Consider the following 8,265-nt stretch of genomic DNA (forward strand, 5'->3'; position numbering starts at 1 on the left):
GTTCTACGTGGTGTCTCCCCATCTCTGACACTCCTTACGCGCGGCGTCTCTCCTTCCGAGACAGTCTCTGCTTCTGGCAGGACGTCTGTCAGATCATCGTGGTCAGCATGGATTTCCAGTGGCTGTTCAGGATGGATCTCCTTCGAAGCTATCGTCAGGCGGGGTCTCTCTATCGGTTCCGCAGGCTGTACTCTCTGCGTCTCGATCAGCAGCTCCTGGAGAGATGTATCTAGCTAAGGAGGAGAAGACATGGTGTTGGCAGCAGCGTGTCTAATCACCAAATGAGGTTCTTCTTTGCGTGTGCTGCCGTGGTTATGTAAGAGTCTCATTGTCTCTCCTGATCTTGTGGTGGCTGCGCGTGTCTGGTAAATGGAATCCCCATACCTGTAAGGCTGTGTCGTGACTCTCGCAGATCGGAGATTATGCCGTACATTCTTCGTCTCTGGTGCCGGCCATTCTGGAAGGGGGAGTGGCTCCACGCACACAGTGCTAGGGCGCGAGTTCGAATCCTGACCCGAGCAAATGTCTTTTTCCGCTGTTTCTCCTCTTTTTCAGCCTCGGTGGCCCATGACTGCCCTTCCTCTCTTACTGCCTGAGGTGTTACCACGAGTGGTGGCTACTCCGGATTTGTTACTGCTGGTGGGGGGCGCAGGGCTCTGGCCCCCTTCATGTTAGACCCTCTCCTGGGCTCCAAGGTCGCAGGGGCGCGGCCCCATGGCTCCTCGCACGCGCGATAGGGTTTCAAACGTGCCTCATTCTAGACGGTCTCTTGGCCTTGTCTCTCTACCAGGTAAGTATGGTTCGGCCAGGCTGTCTTGAATAGGTAGGGCCCCACGAATTTGGCCTGTAACTTCGAGTTTTCAGTTTTCACCTCGCCGCTTTCTCTTATTTGCCAGCCACACCAGCTTCCCGGGGCGTACAGTGGGAGTTCCTCGTGGTCCTCCTGGCGCACCTCCATCTGTCGTTCCCTAAGCAGGTTGTGGGCCTCCGCCAGTTGTCTGTCTAGCTCTAGCACATACCCGGCGGCGGGCTTCGGGTCGAAAGACGGCTGACGATTCAGAAGCTGGTCCGGTAGCCTCAGCTTCCGTCCCAACATCATCAGGTTGGCGGTCTCTCCCATCGCCGAGTGGGGGGTACCCCTGTGGGCCCGCATAGGTTGAGGCAGCAGCTCGTCCCACTCGTCTTGTCCCTGGCTCAACAGCATGGCACGTAGGGAGTCGCCCAACCCTCGGTTGGCCTTCTCCACGACTCCATTCGACTGAGGGTGGTACGGGGTGGTGTGGGTTCGAGTAACCCTCCAGAGCTGACACAACTCCCTCACCAGCTGACTCTCGAACTGGGCCTCCTGGTCTGCATGGATCTGCTCGGGCAACCCAAAATAGCAAAAGACTCTTTCGTCCAGGGTCTTGGCCACCTCTGGGGCTGTGGCATCCGGTATGGCGATGGCGTCCTGCCATCTCGTGAAGTGGTCCGACAAGACCAGGATCCATCTGTTCCCCTGCGGGGTCGTGGGTAGGGGTTCCACCAGATCTACCGTGACCTTCTGCCAGGGTCACCTGGCAAACAATCCCTGGTGCCTCCAGACGGAGCTTCGTGTCCTCTGGAACCGTAGACTGCTTCTTTTTCTACTTGCTGGCGTGTAGGTCCTCCATCTCTCTGTTCTATTTGGCTGCACTGGCAGCAATCTTGGCACGTCTGTCGACTTAGCCCGTCAGCGTTCCCATGCTTCTGCCCGGCTTGGTGTTCCAATGTGAAATGGAACTCCGCCAAGATTTACAACCAGCGGGCTACCTTATGAGACGGCTCCTTTTGCCGGCACAGCCATCGCAGGGAGGCGTGGTCAGTGCGGAGCAAGAACTCTCGGCCATAGAGGTAGGGTCGAAAGTGCTTGACGGCCTTGACCACCGTCAACAGTTCCCGTCGAGTGACGCAGTAGTTTCTCTCTGCCGGAGCAAGAGTCTTGCTGTAGTAGGCAATCACTTGCTCCTTCCCTTCTTGGACTTGAGAGAGCACCGCCCCAACTCCGCACCCGCTGGCGTCGGTGTCCAGCACATGCCGACTCCGGGGGTCAGGATACCCCAACATGGGTGCTTGGGTCAGGCTGGCTTTGAGCTTGTCAAACGCAGCCTGCTCCTTTTCTGTCCATCTTCAAGGCATCTCTTTCCCCACCAGCCAATGGAAGGGCTGTGCCGTGGTCGCGAAGTCCGGGATGTACTGCCGATAGTACCCGACAGTACTGATACAGTACGGATCCGTAGCCACTCCGTCCTGGCTTACCACATGACCCAAGTATCGGACACTGGACTGGAGTAGCTCGCACTTCTCTGGCTTCAACTCCAGCCTCCCTCAGACACCGGAGCACTTCTTCCAGGCGTTGCAGGTGTGTGGGAAAGTCTGGAGCGATGACGGTTATATCGTCAAGATACAGAAGGAGGGGCTTCCAATGGAGTCCTTGCAGTATCCGCTCCATCAGACGCTGAAAGGTGGCCGGGGCCAACGTCAGGCCGAAGGGCAGCACCTTCCATTTCCAAAGGCCAGTTCTGGTTGTGAAGGCCAACTTCTCCTGGGCGTCGGCGTCCAGCAGCACCTGCCAGTACCCACTAACGAAATCCAGGGTGCTGAAGATTTTATTGCCGAACAGGGCATCCAGGCTCTCGTCGATCCTTGGCAGGCGGTATGCGTCCTGTTCCGTCACGACATTGAGCCGCCTATAGTTGATACAGAACCACCACTTGCCGTCCTACTTCTTAACCAGGACAATGGGCGAGCTCACGCTCCTCCCGCGGGTTCAATCAAGCCCTTGTCCAACAGCTCCTTCACCTGTCTCTCTGCTTCGGCTTCCTTCCCGGACCCAACCGGTGCGGAGGCTGTCGTATCGGCCGAGTGCCAGCGGCCACCGGGATGGAGTGCTCCACTAGCGTGGTCCACTCCACATCTCCGTTTTCCTTGCTGAACATGGCCTCGTACCGAATTAACAGGTCAGCCAACTGGCAGCCTTGTTCCTGGGAGGTGCATTGCTTCTCGGCCTTTTTATACAGCCCTTGCAGGTGAGGGGGCACTACCATCATGGCATCCACCCCTGTGACCGGGGCCGCCACTTCCCTCTCTCCATTCTGTGGCATCTCCACGGGAGGCTCCTCCACACAGGTATACCACCCCACTGTGGTTCCTGACCGAAGAGTCAGGGGCTGTGCTGCCGGGTTAAGACACTGCACAAGGACTCGTCTGCCCGGGGCTTATTGAGGCTTGTGGCTATGGGCGGTTCCTCGGCTTGTCCCTCTATAATTATCCCTAACAGACAAAAGTTGCGGGTCGTCACCCTGCACTGCACAGTAGCCTCTGTCTGGACAGGGATGGTCGCTCCCCTCACCAACTGCACCTTGCTCTGGTGTAGCTGGCTGTGGTGATCCGTACAGGCCAGGGCCCGGCCATCCACCTTGACCACCAGCCGGTCAAACTCCAGAGTGCACCGGTGGGCCTTCAGGAAGGGCATTCCCAGTATGGCGTCTTCACTAATCTGGCTGACGACGAACGCCTCCTCCGTCTTCACATCGCGCAGCCGGATGGGTAGGTGCACATCCCCATAGAAGGGCAGGCGGGTTTCGTCAGCCAGGAGCCCGTGGCTGAGGCTGGCCTCCAGCCGATTTCTCACGGCCTCTGAGAGACGATCAATCACTTGCCTGTTCAGTAGGTTGGTGGTGCAACCTGTATCAACCAGGAACTGCAGCGCACGGCCCTCTACTTTCTCAGGCAGAAAGTAGCTGGTGCTGTGTGGACTATCTATGGCCTGTCCGCAGGTCGCTTCCTGTGTCCTCTGGGTTGGAATCATCTGCACGGCCCCTCTGGCCATGCCTTCTGCAGTTGCCTCGGCTTCCCTCTCGTCCTTTGTAGGCGGGGGCGACCTCTGTTTTCGTGGTGAGTTCTGCTCCGCCCTTTACGGGTGCGGGGCACTCGGGAAGAGTGAGTCCGAATCATTCTTGGTCCGGGCTCCATGTAATTCCCCCGTTCCATGGGTTCCAGGCCGGTCACTTCTCCTTCTGACTCAGCCGTGAGTATTCCGTACCGATTCTGCGCCAGCACTACCTGTACTGTTGACCGCTCCCTCGGCACCCTAGTCTGTTTGGGATAGTTCCATCCCTCGTCAGGGCCTTCGGTCTGGGACGGCCTCTTCTGGGTAGTTTTGCAGTGTTGTTTGCTCGGGGCCTTGTCGCGACTAGTAGACTGTCGCGACACAATCTTTTGGAAATAAAAGATACAAAACCAGATAAATGTGGTAGAAGTAGACATTTTTGGCCAACTCAGAGCGATTGTGCAACAGCTGACCCAAAAGGTCAAAAGGCTCCAAGAGAAAAGTGAACCTATTAAAGGTTGACTTGCAACAAAATTCACATTACTATTATTTGATATGAAAAAATTCACCATGTCTTACTTTGGTGTGCTGTAGGTGCAAAATATGTGGAAAAGTGATTACAAGCTCTTAAAAGCTCAAAAATGAACAGAAAATCGCAGCCACACAAGACCGCCGTAGTTTGGATTTCCTTTCCAAAACGGCTCAAATGTGATGTAGTTGTGAGAGATGGTTTCTGTTTAAACTTTCTTGCAACCTTATTCGTCGAAATATTTTCACAAATATACTTCATGCATTCAATAAAACTATGTCTATTGTTCTTACGCGTCTGTTTTATCGCCATTGTAATGCTGTCACTTTTAGCACTGATATCTTATAACTTACCACAAAAAACCGTTAAACTTTTCTAACTTTAGCTCGAAAGAGTACATATCATTGTCTGATAATTATGACGAGCCTGTTGGTCACCTGTGATAATCAAAAAGTGCTGCAAAATATATTTGCAAAATAGTGGGTCGTTGATTGTAAATCAACGACCCACTATTTTGCAAATAGGTAATTCTGCAAGTTATTAGGATTATTAAGTTAATAGGATATTTTTCAAGTTTAGCAATACAAATAGTAGCTTACTAAAACTAGTCATTGGCATTGTGTCAGACGAACAGCAATTTACGATCACGTTGGTTGATTGTAAATCAACGTGATCGTAAATTGCTGTTCGTCTGACACAATGCCAATGACTAGTTTTAGTAAGCTACTATTTGTATTGCTAAACTTACTAGTAAGAGCAGTGAGAACAAGCTCTAAATATGTTGCGTAACACTAACTGCTATGCGTATTTTAACTGAAATAATGACTGAATTCATTGTAGCTTAATTGGTTAGGTTATCGCCTGGTGAATGAGAGGTTCCGAGATCAAACCCAGCATGAAGCCGATCTTTCATTCCTAAATTTTAATAGCTATAGCTGGGCAGACTGAATGGTGCCAGACTCTGAGATTTATATATATAAACTAGCTGTGCTACCCGGCAATACCCGGGTAATAGAAACGTTTTTGAACAGAAAACTGATTTTTATTTAACATATAAAAACGTTTGCTATTCTAATTATCAAACTACATATCATGGTAAAAGAGTTTTTTCTTATAAACATTAAGAAGTAGTAAGAGTTGCTCGCTATTAGCTTCTGCTAGGACCAAAAAAGGAGGCGGAGGTCAAGAGACAGTTGCAGGACCTTCTCAAGAGAGGCCTTTTTGAGTCAGCTGGCAGAGCTTGCAGCTTCCCTGGGGTGCTAGTTAGTCAGGAAGAAAGATACGAAGTGGCAATTCTGCATAGATTACTGGCGCCTAAACGCCGTCACCGAGGAGGACGCTTACCCCCTACTCAAGATCGACGACAGTCTGGATGCTCTGTCTGGCAGCTGATACTTCAGCACGCTCAATCTGGTGAGCGGATATTGGCAAGTGCCACTGAATGCGGAGCCCCAAAAGAAGTCAGCCTTCTCTACTCAATCTGGAATCTCGATCTAGATCAGTCACGGAGTTGCTGGACCCACATGGGGTCAAAGAGCTTCAGGGATTTCAGGGATACAGCCAGTTACAACCGACAGTATATCCCTTAATTCGCTCAATATCACACCCCTCTGTCCGATTGACGGCAAAACGAGAAGCCTGGAGATAGACGGAGGACCAGCAGACCGCTTTTAACCTGCTGAAGGACAGCATCAGCTCTGGTCTTGAGCTATGCAGACCCTCAGAAGCAATACATTCTGAATACCAACGCCAGTGGATACGGAGTAGGAGCCGTGCTGTCCCAGATGCAAGAGGGCCGCGAGAGAGTCATTACATACTACAGCAACTCTCACCCTCTCGGAGAGCAAATGCTGGATCACCAGAAGGGAACTGCTTGCAGTTATTGCAGAGAACTGGGTGTCTTGCACCCCATGCGAGACTTTCCCCACCTTCGACAGGACGGCGTGTTGGAAGCACGTGTTGCCTTTCAGAACCGTGCTAAATGGTGCGCCGTATGCCCGCCAGCTATACGGAAGACCATTGTGTAGAAAACGCACATCCTGGCCCACTCTGGGGTAGAAAAGACAATAAGCCGCCTTCAGCTGACCTGGTACCGGTCAGGACTGACATCTATTGTCAGACGGCTCGTAAAGAGTTGCGAGGCGTGCCAGGCTGCGTAGAATGGAAGGAACAAAAAAGCCGGGGGAAAGCAGAGGCTCTACGCGGATAGGCCCTAGCAAAAAGTAGCCGTGGATCTGGTCGGGTCGCCACTCCGAGGGTAAACAAATGGGCGCTGGTCTTCACGGATAATTTAACCCAATGGCAGGACACACTGGCACTACCCGACGCTACGGCACCGGTGGTTGCGAACGCTCTGGATGAGCGGGTATTCTGTTACATGGGGTTGCCAGAGCAAATCCATACGAACTAGGGAGTACAATTCAAGAGCCAACTGATGGCCGCACTGTGATAACTCTAGAACATGTGAAAGGCGCATACCACTCCATATCACCTACAGGCCAATGGAATTATGGAGCGGAATAGTCGTGGACTTGGAGACTCGCTGCGGGCATTACTGTTAACCTGCGGACAGGGCGAATGGGACCTGCTGCTTCCCCAGCTAATGAAGCACTCCCCACTCTGCAGCCAGAGAGACAGCAAACATGCTGATGTTGAGGCAGGAGCTGAGATTGCCGAACCAGCTGGAGAGCCATCCCCACCAACCGAGTTCTTTCCAACTGCGGCAAACAGTGCATAAAGCTCTGCGACAGGGCCAAATGGAGGTAGACTAGAGGACCGGAAGGAGCTCCTCCTGTACGCCCAAGGCGACTGGGTATAGCTAGATGACTGGGGGGCTTAGGGTGTTTGGTTGTTGGAGTTAGGACCTTAGGCCACAGGCAAGGTTTGTGAGACAATACTAGGTCCTCAGGGCCTGGGGTAACCACACATATCCGGTAGAGAGTCAGGGCCAGTCCTCGATTTAGAGTGAAGCAAGGCTTAAGCTCTACCATGTCTGCCCTGCAAAGCTGGAGCATGTCCCAGCCACCCTGAAACCAAAGAGGGTCCTAAAATGAAAGGAGCCATACCAGGTAGACCGGATAAAAATCCAGAAAAAGACCTGATGGATTTCCTACCAATGATGCCGCACACCCCCCCCCCCCTTGACTGGAAGAAATTGCTTTTGGAGGCTGCAAGAAATCACGGGCAGAAAAAAATTTCTACAGAGAGCCAACTGGGCCAGAGGAAAGAGAGAAACAAGGACCAAGCTTGGTAACCGATCTGGCCGGACATGAAGAAGCTCCAGGAGAACCGGAGGCACACCCGGACAAAACCGGTGCAGCTCCGGCGCAAGAAATTCTATCAGGGCCTATCTGGTATAATCCAAGGCTGGCCCAGACTACTAGGAGGCTGGACCGGTATGGAAACAGTGTATGCTATTCGATAGAGTTGCCAAAATACGGTTCAAAGGTCCGAAAGGAAAGCGGTAAAACGGCTCTTACAGCCGCTACCAAAACTTTTCTATTAAAGCATTCGTTCACTTCAGGCGACATCAGTTTGTTGGAGAACATGGACTACGAGGGCGATGCATCTTTACAGGAACTTTTGGCTTTGGTCACCAAAAGCTTGAAAGAAGCTGAGGAAGCTCTGAGTGCACCGAAGCCAGTAGATGTGGCAACACACAAAGGAGATCAGGAATGGGAGAAGGCGACTACCGAGGTCGACATGAGCTGCCCCGAGGCAGCTATCTCAGAGGTGGATAATGAGGATCTGGACAGAACACTGACAGGAGAAAAAGAGGTCTGCCAGGTGGCTGCCATGAGCTCTATCCCAAGGTCTAGACTAGAGACTATGGTCACCAATGGAAGGGAGTGCGTTGTGGAATGTCATTTACCGAGAGCTGAGCCTA

This window comes from Watersipora subatra, chromosome 3, assembly GCF_963576615.1.
Source record: "Watersipora subatra chromosome 3, tzWatSuba1.1, whole genome shotgun sequence".
NCBI classification, from domain to species: domain Eukaryota; kingdom Metazoa; phylum Bryozoa; class Gymnolaemata; order Cheilostomatida; family Watersiporidae; genus Watersipora; species Watersipora subatra.